Source organism: Calidris pugnax, unplaced genomic scaffold (assembly GCF_001431845.1).
Source record: "Calidris pugnax isolate Ruff unplaced genomic scaffold, ASM143184v1 scaffold14, whole genome shotgun sequence".
Lineage (NCBI taxonomy): Eukaryota > Metazoa > Chordata > Aves > Charadriiformes > Scolopacidae > Calidris > Calidris pugnax.
The window spans coordinates 14719078-14734401 of NW_015090793.1; positions in this window are offsets into that span (position 1 = coordinate 14719078).

Below are 15324 nucleotides of genomic sequence, written 5' to 3' on the forward strand. Positions count from 1 at the left end.
TATAACATCGTTTTGGACATTGATGGGCAAATTTTCAAATAATGGCAGAGCTCCAAATAGGATGCAGGTGCTCTGTCTCCTGGGATCAAGGAACTGATCAGTAAAACTCATTCTCTTCTTCACATTTATCTTAGGCGAACTGCTATAGAATCAATATATTTTTTCACTGATAATTTTAATTTACATTTGATGGTACAAAGTTCAAACCCAATAGGGTTTGAGTTCTGATTAGAAAACCTTTGCGTTTATTTAAGATTGTCTTCTGACTCTCATGATATTATAGATCCAAAGCCAGAGTGATATGACATTGGAGAATCTCAGTTTTCTTTTCCAAACAGAAGTGAGAATCTAGCCCATCTGTTGGTAGAAAATGCTCAGCTTTAAAAAAACAGAGGAAAACCAAAACCAATCCAGAATTATCTCCTTTTTTCCTAAATGTATGATTTTTAAGCCAACTGGAAGATATGTGCCAGGGGAAGAGGAAGAGAGTGCTGCTTCATGACTTCTGAGCGTTTGGAATCAGTGATAGAAAACACTCAGGCTTCTGTTTGTCTGCACGAAATAACCTTTTACCCTCCAAACCTCACCCAACAGCTTCACAAAGTAACAGGTTTTGTGCCACACAACTCACAGCAGCTGATACCCAGCCGCCTGTCTGCCTCTGGGCGCTTTGGCATTTTACAGTTGGCTCATGCAACGTGTTCATACTGTACCTAATTTCAAGTTGCAGGTGTGAAACAGGGTGTGAATTTCTATGCCCCAGAGAAACTGCACAGAGAAACTTCAAAATGTTATTTATCACTGGGGTGCTGAGACAGAAACATTTTCTGGAGACATCACCAAACCACCATTCCGTGACTCTAAAGGCTTGGGAAGGAGAGGGGAGTGGAGAAGAAGAACATCTCCACATGGCTTTTAGGCTAGGAAAGTGTGGACTTAGTGCCTAATAAAGACATCTGAAGCATTGACTATTCCACTGATGAGTGGGTGGGAAACCTCCAGGAAGGGAGGTGAGAAAGAAGGGGAGATCTGGAGAAAAGGACCAAGGAAAAGTCGAGAAGAAAACAAAGAGAGAGATGCTGGCAGACATGAAAGGCAGAAGACTTTCCCACTGAGCAAGGCTGTGGGCAACAAATAATAAATAATAACAAAGTCATATTCTGTACTACAAAAAGCCCATATTTTGGCCCTGATCTCTGAGCACTCATCACAGTGACGTCAATGGGAGCTTTGCAGCTGATCAAGGGGTGTTTACAGCCTTCCATTTTTATCCCAGCTCATCATCCAGGGTACATGTTTCATGAAACATCAATGGAGCTGGAAGTCCGCCCTTTCCATTGAAGTTGTCAACTCATGCTCTAGAACATGGGGGAACTTTTGCCGACAAGTCACAGTTTGTCTCGCCATGTTGGTCAGAATGTGGAGACAATTCTTTTTCTAGGAAGTTCAGCCATGTTTGGCTTCTTTTGCATGCTTGGCAAGAGAGCAACATCTCCACAGCCTTGCAGTCTCTGCTCTCATTTCCTGCATCTCAGGGTGCTTGCCAGGACTCTCTGACACGCTGGGCAACTTTTTTTCCCTGCAGAATATGTCAGAACTCCAAAACCCATGAACTGACACAGCCAACTTGTGGTTTTAATCATTGTCCTGACAAACACATGAGCACCATATCTGTAGGAATTGTCATCAAGCCTTTTCCTTTAAATAGTTGCCCTACAGAGGAGTTACACCTTGTGCTACTGCAAGCACCCAAGCAAGCCACTCACAGTTTGACGAGGTTCCTTGTGTGCAATGTTCACAGGATAGGAATATTTCCATATATTGGAGCATCTTCCCAAGAAAATTATTCAGAGAACTGGAGGAGAGGTCTTGCAAGTGGATGACATTTCAAAAACCAATGGACAGTGGTGGAACAGATACCAAAACACTCCATCTGCTTTCATAAGATGTTTGGAGATACTCAGAGGTTGGTTGTCATAAAGCTGAGGACATTTTCTGCCTTCTGAGCTCATGCCAAATAATGATGTTATCACTGATGGGACACTAGTGTGTTGTTAATGATGTGTGAGGGTGCCCAAAGGTCTTGGATTAGATCTGACTTTGTTAAAGAAATCTACAATAAATAAATAAATGAATGAATAAATAAATAAAAAATTAAAACATTAAAAAATAAATGTGAAAATCTCAGTTTGCTCAGTCAGAAAAGGGACTGCTGGGTCCTTATCAAATGTGTTTCTTTTTCTTTGTGGCTGTATCCCCAAACTTTAGGGATCCTTCTATTTTAGCAGCAGACAAATAATTTCATAGTATCAAAACTGCAAAAACCTCAGCCTGGGCAATTCTCCAGACCTGTAGCAACTTATTGGTCCCACATAAACCTAAGATTTCAGTCGTGACTAGTCTATAAAGAATTAGTAAACTGTTCACAAAAAGCTAGCAAGTATTATACAATCCAACAGCGCAGGAAATTGAAGTATTTATAGTGCTTTCTACTGATGTCCTTATTATTGTCTGCAGCACGTGATTCTCAGATCCATAAATTGGACATGCTCATCACTTCTGCTAGTCATATAATCATCTTCCATAAACTGTCACTGAAGAAAGTCTTAAAAAGGAGTATAGCCAGCTTATTAGAAATAAAGGGTTGCTTGCAGGAAAGCCACAGAGACACACTATGAAGGTAGAGTCAGAATTTTGCTGCTTCTCACAGCGTCACTCCAGAGACCCCAGGTATTTCCTACAGTAGTGTTTTCCAATGTTGTTCTTTTTGAATTTTCAGAACTCCAGATACTTCCAGGGGATGTGCCATCCCCACTGAGAGATATGAAGCTTTCTGACAATAAGTTAACACTTCTTGGTTATCTTGCACATACACCTTTGGAGTGCTCCAAAGATTTCCAGTTATCTGCCAACCACAGCTTCGGAAATACCTTCCTAAAGGCAGAAACTGTTTGTTATGTGCCTGGTCATCACTTGCTCAGAACTTCTTTTTAGCTGGTGTAGCTAATATTGCAGTAATAAGCAGTGCCCCACTCTCTAGAGAGTGAATGTTTCTTTGACAAATACAGTATTGAACTCTCCATACAGGCTGACAGCTTGAATCTACAAGCCTGATAAATGGATGAAATTTGTAGCTCACAAAAATTTACTACTACTCTTGTTCATGGCAGGACTGTGTGCTGTCTATGCATATTGTCAGCTTGCATTCAAAAAATGTTGCCTTTGCAAATAAATCAGCCCCTCTTCATACATTTCCAAAAAAGGCCAAAAAAGGCAGACAAGGGTCCCCGCCAGTCTTTGAGAGCAGGTGGAAGTCATCTAATACAAAGCCATCAAAAATCAGTAGCTCTAGGAACATGCCACAGCTTGGAGACAGGATGGGAATTTGTGACATGAAGTCAGAAATGAGAACATTTCAGGGGGAGGGAGGAGATGCTCTTCATTCAAAAGTGGACTCATTGATGTACAAAGAGTTGTTCCCAATTTCCAGAAGGCCTCAGCATCAGCTCCAAACAAAACCTACCGGGTTGCTGGAGGACTTATGTTTTATTTCATTTTTTAAAAATACAAGTTAAAAAAGATTTACATGTCGAGTAACATGAGACAATTTGTGTGTGTCTGTGTGTTATTCCTTCTAAGTCAGTGTGTTTTTAGAGAAAATTTTATTCATGAGCACGTTTGGCAAGTTGAGCCATTTAAAAAAATACATTAAAAAAAGAAAGACCCAAACTGATATTTTGGCATGCCACCAAATCCCATTAAAAAGAGAGAAAAACCCACCCTAATATCTTTTTCATAATCCAAAATGCAGGGACATGTTTTAGTCATTTATGGCTTATGGGCTCAGAACTCCCACAACTGCTTTGAATTAGAAAGACCTTTTGGTCCCATTTTTCCAGATTTCATCCTGTTACAACAAATGCTTGTTTTCTTCTTCCTTCTCTCCTTTTTCAATAACGTAACATATGGATATGTGTGCAGATGTAATCAGTTCAGCAGCGTTCCCATTCTTCCCCTTTTCCCCATCTCTAATACAGGTGACAGTGAATGGATTTCACAGCAAAGGTGAACTCCCTTTTGCTTGCTGTGTGCGTTGTTTTGAGTTAGAGCAAGAAGTGTTCTGAATGTTGGATCTGAAATTAAAAATGTGCCAGACTTGGCCATTCATGGTCATAATCATTCAAGACCACCCTGGTCTTCAGACCTGCAAATGAATGTGCGAACTTTTCCATTCTGGTGGGACCCTATGGATAACCCCAGGAAATGCAAGACTCTGAACCTGCCTGGACAGAAGCCAGCTCATAAAAACATAAATACAGCCATAGATGAGAGGAGAGGTCCATCTAGCCTTTTACCCTCTTTCCAGCAGTGGTCTTGGTGGATCCTTAGCACAGCATAAGTACACGGCATGAATGAGCTTTCTTTTAGTCTCTTCTCCAAGCCTCTGGCTGTCATTATAACTAGACACTCATGCAACTTCTCTATGGCTCAGTTATACACTCTCGGATGTCCATAGAAGTTCTGCTCTCTAGTTCAGCATCTTTTAGCATCCTGCTAAAAGAGAAGGGGAAGCATGGAGAGAGCAAAATTTATTAGGATTTATTTTATTATATTTATTATATTATATTTATTTACATTTATTAGCTATTTTTCAGGTAGGGGTGTTGTTGTTTGGGTTTTTTTTCATATAATTGAGGTAAAGATCCTCTAAGGCTTAAAAAAAAAAACCAACCTGCGTCACATGTCAACGTAGAAGGGATAATTGTGTCCACATAAAATTTCTATTTCATTAAAGAAAAAGAAACTGTGGAGCTGAATGTCCCCGAATTGGTAGAAATGTTTGGGTTTAGAAAGACATAACAATAGTTTTAAACCAGGTGTGCCCACACTGGGAGTGTGATGTACAAGGCAACTCATCATCTTCTTCCACAGAAATATAATACAATGGTCTTCTGCTTCTGGGAAAGAGATGGGAATGAATAGCAAGGATGAATGGCAGCTTTTCTTTTTGTGGAGTGGTTTTGGAAATAAAGAAATTCAATTTAAGCTTCACTTAGATAAAACCAGAGTCCTTCTGGCTCCTTCAGCCAAAATCTGGTCTCTTTGCTCCCTGGAGGTTTCTCCTACCACTGCCTATATTCCAGTTCTACACATAGGGAAAAGATGCAGAGCAAACTCTTGAAGGACAACCTGGCTCGTTTTTCCTGGGTAATTCAAAGGAGCTTCCTGTGGAGCGATGGTACATGGGTTTAACACAGGGGATCTGGATGAAGATGTCCAGCCACAACCCTACTTCACTGGGAAAGCTGAGGATGCTCATTGTGTTAAAAAAGACTGATTATTTTTTATTGTTCTTTTTAGTTAAAATTTGACATCCAGAAATCTTAACCAGATACAGAGCATTCCTTCTACCAGCTGTAAACAAGGACAAGTTCATGGAAAATATCACTATTTTTTCCCCCCTTTTTATTATTAAAACAATTCAGTGAGATTAGTGTAAGTTTTACTCCTTTGTAAAGAAATAAGTTCACCAGAAATGGGGCACTGAAAATCTTAGTAAAGCACAGAGAGCATTGTGAGGTTTTTGCCACAATGTTTTTCAGGGATTTAAGACGGATCAGAGGCCAAAACCCTACTTATTTTCTAGACCAGGAGCAGCAAGAGTAAATATCTGTCACTGAAATGGCATATTCCCACTGCTCCTAGAAGAGTATATTATATTATTGCCAGTTAATGTAATTATTAATTATTACAGATGGCAATAATGATGATGATTGTTACAAATTTCAGTATCATTTTTGCTACTACTGCTGAGCTTAATCATGACTAGGAAATGCTTCTCCTAGGAGCTGTATGCAAGTACAGAATAAAACATTCCTGTCCCCGGGGATTTTGTGCACATCGGCTGTTAAAAATCATTGGCAAAAATCAGAAGGAAAGGGACTTTTTCGTTACATACAGAACAATCAGAGATGTGCTCTGCTGTCTACTGCTTGATGGGGCCAGTTTTGGGTCCTCATCAAAAAGTTATGAAAGCAGGAGAGTTCAGTGAAGGCCACAAAGGCAGGCAAAAGGCCGGATCATGTGAAATACAAGGAGAGGCTGAAGGATTTGCATATTTTCCGCCTGAAGAAAAGAGGTTTAAAGTGGAATGAAACATTTTTAATGAAATACCATAATGGGATTCAGAGAAAGGATGAGCCATCAGTAAGGCGCACTTTAAATAAGATGGACAAAAAGACCGAAAAAGTTTCATGATGAGGGTGGTAAAGCATTGAGACAGGTATCTGGAGAGCTTAATGTCCTTGGACATACTCAAAACTCAGCTGGACAAGCCGCTGGACAACCTGATCTGACATTGGATGAAGTTTTCTGTCAGAGGGATTGGTCAGAGACAACCCCCAGAGCTTTTTCTACAACTCTCCAGGGCCACTGGGTTAGGTGACAATATCACTGCTCCACCCTTCACATTGCATTTTACACCCACTCTGCAAAAATACCAAACTGCAAGACAAGGGAGCATCAAAAACCAGAGTTCCCTGTTGTTTCAGTCATTAGACCTCTGCTAATATGTGCCAGTTCACTCAAGCAGACACAGACACAGAGCTCTGCTAAGAGAACTGATATGTCTGGCTGCACCCTTGTGCTAGCCCAGCCTGGCGATGTCTCGTGGCTCTTCAATCCTGGCTGAGCTGTGACAGCTGGGTCCACGTTCACTCTGCCCATTCCCATGAGACACGTTGGTACAAGGGCTTGTTTGATGCAGTTTCTCGACTCCTCCCACAGTGAAGCCCATTATAATTGAATATCCAGCATTTTCACACAGACTCTCAAGTCCTTCCATTTTTCCCTCCCATTAGTTTAATTGTAGCCTTAAAATTGTAGCCTAAAGTGAATTTCAGGTCACAGTCTAAACACCTTAAACACTTTATCCCTTTTGAAAGGTTTTCTCAGCTATCCACTTAAGAGTTTACGTGGCAGAGAAAACTAAGATGTAGGTAGTTAGGGACTGTCCACCCTGAAAAAGGTATGACTGAGTATGATAGATATCTATCTGATAGCCTATGATAGATAGATGGATATCTTAGATGTTCACCAAATCATGGGTAATGTGAAGAGTAGAGTGTTATCCATCCATTCTCACAAATCAAGTAATAAGAGACAGTGAAAAATTTAAAGATAATAATTTTAAAACACGCTAAAGGATTGTTTTTTGCATAAACCGCAAAATTTTGTTGTCAAATGCATTCTCACATGATATTTTTTGGGTAATAGGTATGAATGATATTTCCAAAGTGAATAGAAGAAATCATGGAATCTTTATCAGGAATCATTGGCTATTAAATGTGATAATTTGGCATAGGATGTCCCTAACTCAGTAATGGCCAAAAGCTGGAAACTTGTGTCTAGAAAGAGGGTCACTCTTGCTCCATTCTACTTTTTGCTAAAACTTATGTCTGGCAGGGACAGAACACTGAGTTAGATGAACCTGCACCCTGAGCCAGGATGGCTCTTCTTACCTCCTTATGAGATGGCAATTGGAAGTGCCAGATGAGGTCCTCAGCTGGTTTATACTGATGGAGCTCCGTGGATTTCCCTGGCTCTGGGCCACTTTACACCAGCCAAAGATCTGTCCTGCAGAGTTTGGATCCTTGTAACTAAGTGTTTCCCTGTAGTTTACGATGATGAAACAATAGAAAAGTGCCCATCTGCTGCTATCAAATCATAAGCCAACATATTTTCCACAGTCATATGTTAGTGCCTGAATGGCCATGACAGATTTACTACAGATTTAACATAATAAACTTGGGGTTATGTTTTAGTAGCTCTCTGCCTAGTTAGTGGAGTGGAACTGTAATAGGCACAGCATGCTAGGCCAGGACTAGGTCTCGTGATTCAGTAACATGTGTTTTATTGCTTTTTGAGTTCCTGCTGAACAGGTTTTCGTTGGACTAGCTCAAGTCTTTGACCAGGTGAAGGCAACATCCATCAAGAAACAGTTATTCTTCTGTGGTACTTACAGGGCTTAAAATAATGGATATGAGTGTGATCTCATGGGGTATGATCCACCTGCCAAGGTCCTCATAAGGTGCTGAGATCCTGTGAGCAAAGCAGACTTCAGATATGGTACATACTTGTCTGGCACGCCCCACAGGTGTTTTTAAATGTCCTGCAATTATTATAAGAGGAGTAGTTTGAAGCTCACTAGTACTTGGGGGGAAGTCATAAAGGAAAACATGGTGAATTTGCAGGTTGAGCATAATCAGACCAAGCTTCCTTCAATTGCTGGTGTTGGTCTGAGGCTTTGCCAGAGCTTAAAATGTCCCTCATTCTCTGTGTGATGTCACCAGTACACTGGTGCTCCAAGGCTCCATTATTCCTTTTCCTGTGTGGTGGAGAGACTCCCAACTCTATGAGCAAAAGCTCAAGATTTCTTGTCCTGTTCCTTAATCACAAAAGGGACTGTTTATCTGTGGTCTGTTCCCTTGGACACAAGCTTACACCAGAGCGGTGTGAGTGTGAGTTACTTGTAGAGAGCATAGGGGAAATTTGTGTGACACAGCTCAAGGTGAAAGTATAAACTGGGTTAGCTAATCCAGTGGAACTCCCCTACCCCTTTTACAGGACAGACCTTAATGATATACAGTGAATTTTTTTTAAAGACATACTTTTGGTTACTTTGGAATAACTTTCCTGCCTGTCCCAGTGCACGTAAACCATAGTCTGAGTAAATGCATCCGTTTTTTGTTATGGTTAAACAATCTGCCCAAACAGCCCAGATGGATGATGTCGCTTTTTTGCTGTTCGGTTTTCAAATATAAACTTTGTACCTGGTGACTAGGTCAGAGTGGTTATGTCCAACGCCTGCTTCATGCTCAGTTTACATTTGGACAAGAGACCGACTGTAACGCACATAGTACAATCCCGGTGACTTTCACCATCATTTCTCACTCTTTCCAGACTGGTGTTTCCATCAAAGTAGGGTTTACTCAAGGGCTCACAAAATCAGAGTGACCTCAAAGCCCCTTGCACCAACCCTCCAGTTCCAACACCACCTCTTCATAAATGCCATTTATCTACACTTTACCCAGCCATATATGAGAGCTGGACTAATTTTTCTGCTGATATTTGCAAGTAGGGAGAGAGAAGCACACACAACCTTTGGCCCACACAGTGGTGTTTTGGATGGCTGTTCTCTGTTCCCAAGCCACCAGACTCTCTTTGTTGAGTGATTTATGTCCAGGAACTTATGAAAAAGATTACCACATGCAAATGTTAACTAACCTCGATTACAGGGAAGGAAAAATTGATCCACGCTGGTCATTAAGTATTTTCTAAAGAAAATAGTTCTAATCATGAACAGAGATGGTTTCCAAGAGCCAGCTCTCCACTCTGGGCTCTGCAGTGTGGCCTGGATGCAGTAAGAATAACAGATGTGGTCACCTTCTTTTAGCCCTTTGAGAACAACAGCACCAACCCAGTCACACTGATATGATGTTACCAAAAAGCCCTGGGATACGAGCGTGTTATCTCTGACCAGCCCGTGAGAGCTAGGGCGGGGAATATTTTCCCATCACGTCCAATCTGTCCCATCTGGGTGATGATACACAGGAGAATGGTATTAACTGACATTTAGGTGACTTCATTTGAAGTATATTTCTCACATTGTCCATGCCTGGTGCCAGTATATTGGAATTATTTCTTCCAGGCTGGAGTTCATGCTCTCTGTTCTTTCTCACAGTCATTGATTAGAAAACCAAATCTTATCACTTAAGCAAGAGAAACTCCTAACATCTTGCAAAAGACCTTTAATAACATTGGACCCATTTTACAGGTAAGGAAGCTGAAGTACAGAGAGGTGAAGTGACTCACGTAATGGTTTCTTCACAGAGCTGTACCACATGTACACCTTTCCTTCAATAATAGCCAACAGGGTGGATTTTGGGGGAAAAGAAAAGAAACTTTCCTTACAATTAAATGCAGCTGCCTATGGGGTGGGGCCTAAGAGTTCTTTGTAATCAATACATACATATTACAAACATCTGTCCCCTAAACTCAGAGTCCTTTCCTGTAAGATTAACATAACATTCAACAGTTACAGCAAGTTGTCATAATCTACAACTAATCGTCCAGCTGACTACAAGAGCTTTTATAGCTCTTTGAGGCAATGGGGCTCAGCAAACCAGGATGGAGGAGCACATAACCTGTAATTCTTGTCATGAATCTTTGGGTGACTCAATTTTTTTCACGATGTCTCTGTATGTTGCTCATCTGTGGGAAATAGGTGCAGAAGAAGATGTGACTTTCCCAGTTTCTGAAAATTTTTGAGATATTGAAATATTTTCCCCACTTGAAATGAAGGGGAGGTAAAGAAGACTCTCCAAAAAAATCTTGAACCACAACCAATGGGGACAACAAATTTGAATCTAAGTAATTTCATTTTAGTAATTAGGAAACACATTTTTGCAGTTTAGACCACAATATGTAACTTCTACAATATTAGTTTATGTTCCAAAACAAAAAGATACTCGCAACTAGAGAAATGACATTTACCTTTGTCTGGAAGGAAAAATATTTATATTCTTTTTCAAGTAATGTTCATGTTGACATCTTTCTCAAAGCCAACACATTCTGGGGAAAAAAATATTGATATATACAATTCCATATTTTTCAACAAAAATAATAATAATATAATTACTTGTGAACTCTCAAAATTCATTCACAGCCATAGAAAGTAAATTGTCAGAGATAAAATTAATTTCTATTGCTGCAACCATACAGTGTGTGTTTATGTTTGACCTTCTATCCAGTAGCTCCCCAATAATTTTAAATCTTCAGCCCCTTTCTAAGAGATACAGCAAGCAAAGGCCTCAGATACTGTTTCAAACAAGGCTGATGAAAGCGAGAAACTAGGAAAAGGCTGTGCTGTGACCTCAACCACCATAGTAGATGCTGGAGAATCTACACAAGAAACATTATGAACGCTCCAGCTGAAAGACAGTCTTCTGGAGGATTTTGCCCTTTACTAAATGTTGATGCCAAGCAACCATTGAATGCACTATCAGAGGAGACCAGGTTTCCTTCTCATGATTCCAACAGTCCTCATTTCCACCAGACTGCAGAAAGGAGACTGGGAGAAGCCATCAAACCTATTGCAAAGCCTTAAATGTCATCCTGCAGCATGACTTGGAAATACTGCAGAAGAGTTGCTCTGACGGCAACTTTAAAAATAAATAAATAAAAGAAGAGATCTTTGCTTTCTCAAGCCATAATCACTGGACCAACCCAAATCTATAAGGCCTGCAAGATAAGGTTGTTTGACTCGAGGTGGAGATCCCAGCCCTGGAACCCAGCATTCCCACGCAGTGAGCTTCACCCTGTTGCACCCTCCGGGGCTGCCTCCAACTCCCCGGCAGGCTGCCAAGCAGCCACATGCACCGGAGATGGGCAGGAAGCTGTCTGTCCTGTGGTCGTGGGTGCTCCAGAGACAATGCTTTCAAAGCTACATAGATGTTGCCTAAAACCAGTCCTTATGCTATAAAAAGAACAACATAAAATTTGGATGCGAGCACACAGACTTTGGGATTTTGGAGCCTGGATCCACTGGTAATAAATTCATAAAACACACAGATCACCCTATGAATCACCTTTGCTGATTCACTGAGAAATGCAAAAAAAAAATCTGGAGTTTTGGGTTGCTTCTCCTCCAGAAGACATATGTATTTTTACTTTTTTTGTTTAGTTTAGGAAATGTATGCATCCTTGAAAAGGGTTAAACTATTGAAGTGCTTCTCAAAGTCACAGCCAGATGCTTCAGAAGGACAAGGCTGTAGGAAACATGCCATCAGCTGTCTGCATGGTTTCTCTTGTCATTGTTAGTTCTGGTTGTTTGTTTTTTTCCAGTGTGGAAAATTCCCATAAAATGGAACAAGGATAAAATTGACCTTATGATATGAGAAATTAGTAGGAGTCTATGGAAATAGAACTTAGAACTTGAGAGTTTATTAAAGGAAGTCCTTGTGTAATTCATGATCGAGAATACAGTTCTCTATTTGAAGAAAAAAAAGTATCATAGGATGGGATCTGCTTATAGCCAGCTCTAAGGCAGTTGTGTAGATGCCCCTTTCTTATAAATTTAGAGAGACCATCAGCCCCCTACTGACATTTATCCCCCCTACACCAGGAGTAAATCAGATGTTGTGGCATATCTGCCAAAGGTGCCTCTCCTGGAGTACAGAGGGAACACTGAAGAGTAGATTCAGCTGGACTTTGATCTTTTAGAGATGATATTAGGGAAAAATAATTTCACTTAAGTATCTAAAAATGGAAGCAAAGCACAGTGGGCTTTTCCTAATCCTCCTTGTGCCTACTTTCCTGAATTCATGGATTGCCATGGGAGCTGGACATCTCTACATCATAAATGTCCAGCAAGTGCTTTGCCTCATCCCTTAATTCTGTAAATACTTTTTGAAAATCCAGCTTTCCCCTTCTTTGGACCTCAGTGGTCTGTAAGCAAGATAATGTTGTTTTTCTGTCCCCTGGAGGTGCTAGAAGGCAAATCATGCCAAATAATATGAGATGCTCACGTAACTGGTCATAGAGCTGGATGCTCATATCCCATGTGAAATCACTGTAGGTAATTCTGGTTTTCAGTTGTTTTTTCCTTTCTGAACTTTTTGCACACATTACCCACCTTGAAAGATACTGGCAATATTAATAATCAACATATCTTTTTAGCTTTCCCATAGCAACCTATGCAACTAACTTAAAATTTTCAGAAAAAAAACCCAAAACAACCCCCTGAAAAAACCCCAACAAATGCACATAAGGATTTTGAAAAATAAGTACAATATTTGGAAAACAGTAAAGATATTTTTTTTTCCAATCAACAGTTCTAATGTAATCCTACAGATGTTCAGACAAACTATAAGACCAATTGTTTTCTCTGTGTTTTTCTAGGGCTTTTTAGCCACAAATGGGAACCATTTCACATTACAGAAGTTGAAGGCTGTTCTCTACTATCACCATACTCTGTATATTTCCCACTAACAGGACATAAATAATTCCAGCAAAAAAGCACATTAAGAGAAACATGATTGCCAGAGGATGCTGCTTCCCTCCCTGGTTATAATTACAAGGATGTGTGGTTTTGCTTAAATGGGAAAACAAATAGATTTCCCCAGCGTTTCTCTTCCCCTCCATCTGAGTAGACACTGCCTTTATCATAAGCTAAAAGAGAAATATTTATAGGAAAGCCTTGTTAAAATGCTGGCATGGTATTACTCTCTCTGGCTGAGCCATAAACTCACTTGGGGGAAAAAAAAAATCACCCTGTGAAGGATGCCAGCAAAAAGCCAGTGTGTTGTTTAACTGCCAGGCTTGAACAATGCACGGGTCTTGCCTCAGATCTCCAGCCCGGCCTGGATTTCCCCTGTCAACAAGTCATTTAGGGCCTGATAGCTCATGCTCAGGGCTGTCCTGGGCAGAGCTGATCCCTCCCTTCAGGGAAGAGAATGGGACCCAATGGCCATAGAAGGTCCTACACTCCTCATTTTGTGCTAGATTAAGTTCCATGGAAGGTCAAGCAGGGAATAGGAAGATGGAGAGGTGAAAGGCACAAAAACATGCTAAATGCTGTCTTGAAGTCTCAGTGCCGTGTCCACTGGAGGGGACTGCAGAGAGAATGGCCGTGCAAGCAATCCATTCCTGATGACTGTGAATCTCATGCACCTTTTTTTTCCCCAATGTCCCAGATTAAGGCCCTGTGTTGCTGTATACTGTGTAGGCTCTTCCTGGTGAACGCAAAGAACATCTGGAGCTACCCTCAGCAGCAGAAAGAAGGGTGAAGAAGCTCCACGTTGTGAGGGCATCTGCAGATGATCAATGTCAAACGTGAAATGCTGCCGTCCCATCGATCAGGATCTCTAGGCTGCTGATGCATGTCTTGCTGCCTACCAGCTCCTCATTGGCTGCACAGAGCAGCAATCTCTGCACCACACTGCAGGTGGAAAGCAGGGAATCTTGCAATGCCTGCAGAAAGATCCCTCCACCAACAGCAAAGCAGCTGGTTCCAGGACCTTCAAGACTTGGTCTGGAGCTGCTCCGGCAGCCCCATAGTCCTGTAGTGGGCCATGGCCTGCCATGGAGACAGACTCTCAGGAAGTCTGACCCTGTTTCCAGAGCAGGGGACTGAAATAGATGACAATCCTTAGTAGGTGGAAAGCTCAGCATTTCTTCAGCCAATGGTGCCAATAAGAAACAGTTTTAAATGCATACACATGCTTTTACTGAGTGCTAGAGGCATTGGTAGGGAAAAGGCCAGTCTTTCCAGGTGTATATTTAGTCTCCTTGCTGTTCTATTTTCTTGCTCTCCCTGGAGAGCAAGATCAGAAATGCTGTCTGTTACTGAAATGCCTTTCCCCCACCACTGCTGCAATAAATCTTAGCAGGGAGCCATACACACCACATGCTGAGAAATTCCTCTGCAGCCAAGGGCTGCAGGTTTGCTACAGGTTGGACAATGTAGCAAAGGGCTCTGTGCTCTTCATTGATGAGTATCACTTGCCAGTGAGTAAGAATGGTAGTATGACAGATTTTGCTGGCCTATCACTTAAGGAAGTAGATTTTAACCCAGATTTTTTCTTTAATCTGGAAAGCATGAAACAGCTTCCAAATAAGGCTTTTTGGCATAGGGGAAACTGAGGCAGAGTGAGCAAGCTTCTCCACATTCATTTCATCAGACTAGAGCTGGAATAACATGTTATACTTCTGAGTCCAATCCAATTTTCCAAATCCTGTGCAAACAGCCAGCACAAAGCCTGTGTAAGCACTTCAAGGATTAGGCCAGGAATGCCAACCAAATCCTCTGCTAATCTGCACCGTAAAGTCATGAAATCAGGCTTCCTCTTGAAATGTTTCTTGCATCCAGCTGTGTCAGAAACACCTTCCAGAAAATTAATCTCCCCAAACTGGAGATTCACTCCTGGGTGAAGCCAATCCTTCACTATGGAGTAAGACTTCAACGTAAAGTTGGTCTTTTGGCACCTTTCTGCACAGAAATGAACTTGCCTGTAGGTAAGTGACAGAGGGAGATGTTTTTCCTTTCAGAAGCTGCTCAGCATCATTGCTAGTTTTATTTCAAAACCAGGTAATGAAAGTCCCTGAATTCAAAGACACAGAGTACATGAAAAATCATCTTCAACTGTTTGTGTCTGGAAAGAAAGATAGACACAGATTTGGTCAGGGTCTTGCAACTACATCTCCATTCCTATATTTGTATCACGTGTCTGTGTTTACATGAACCTTTGCAGCATGCAAAAGGTG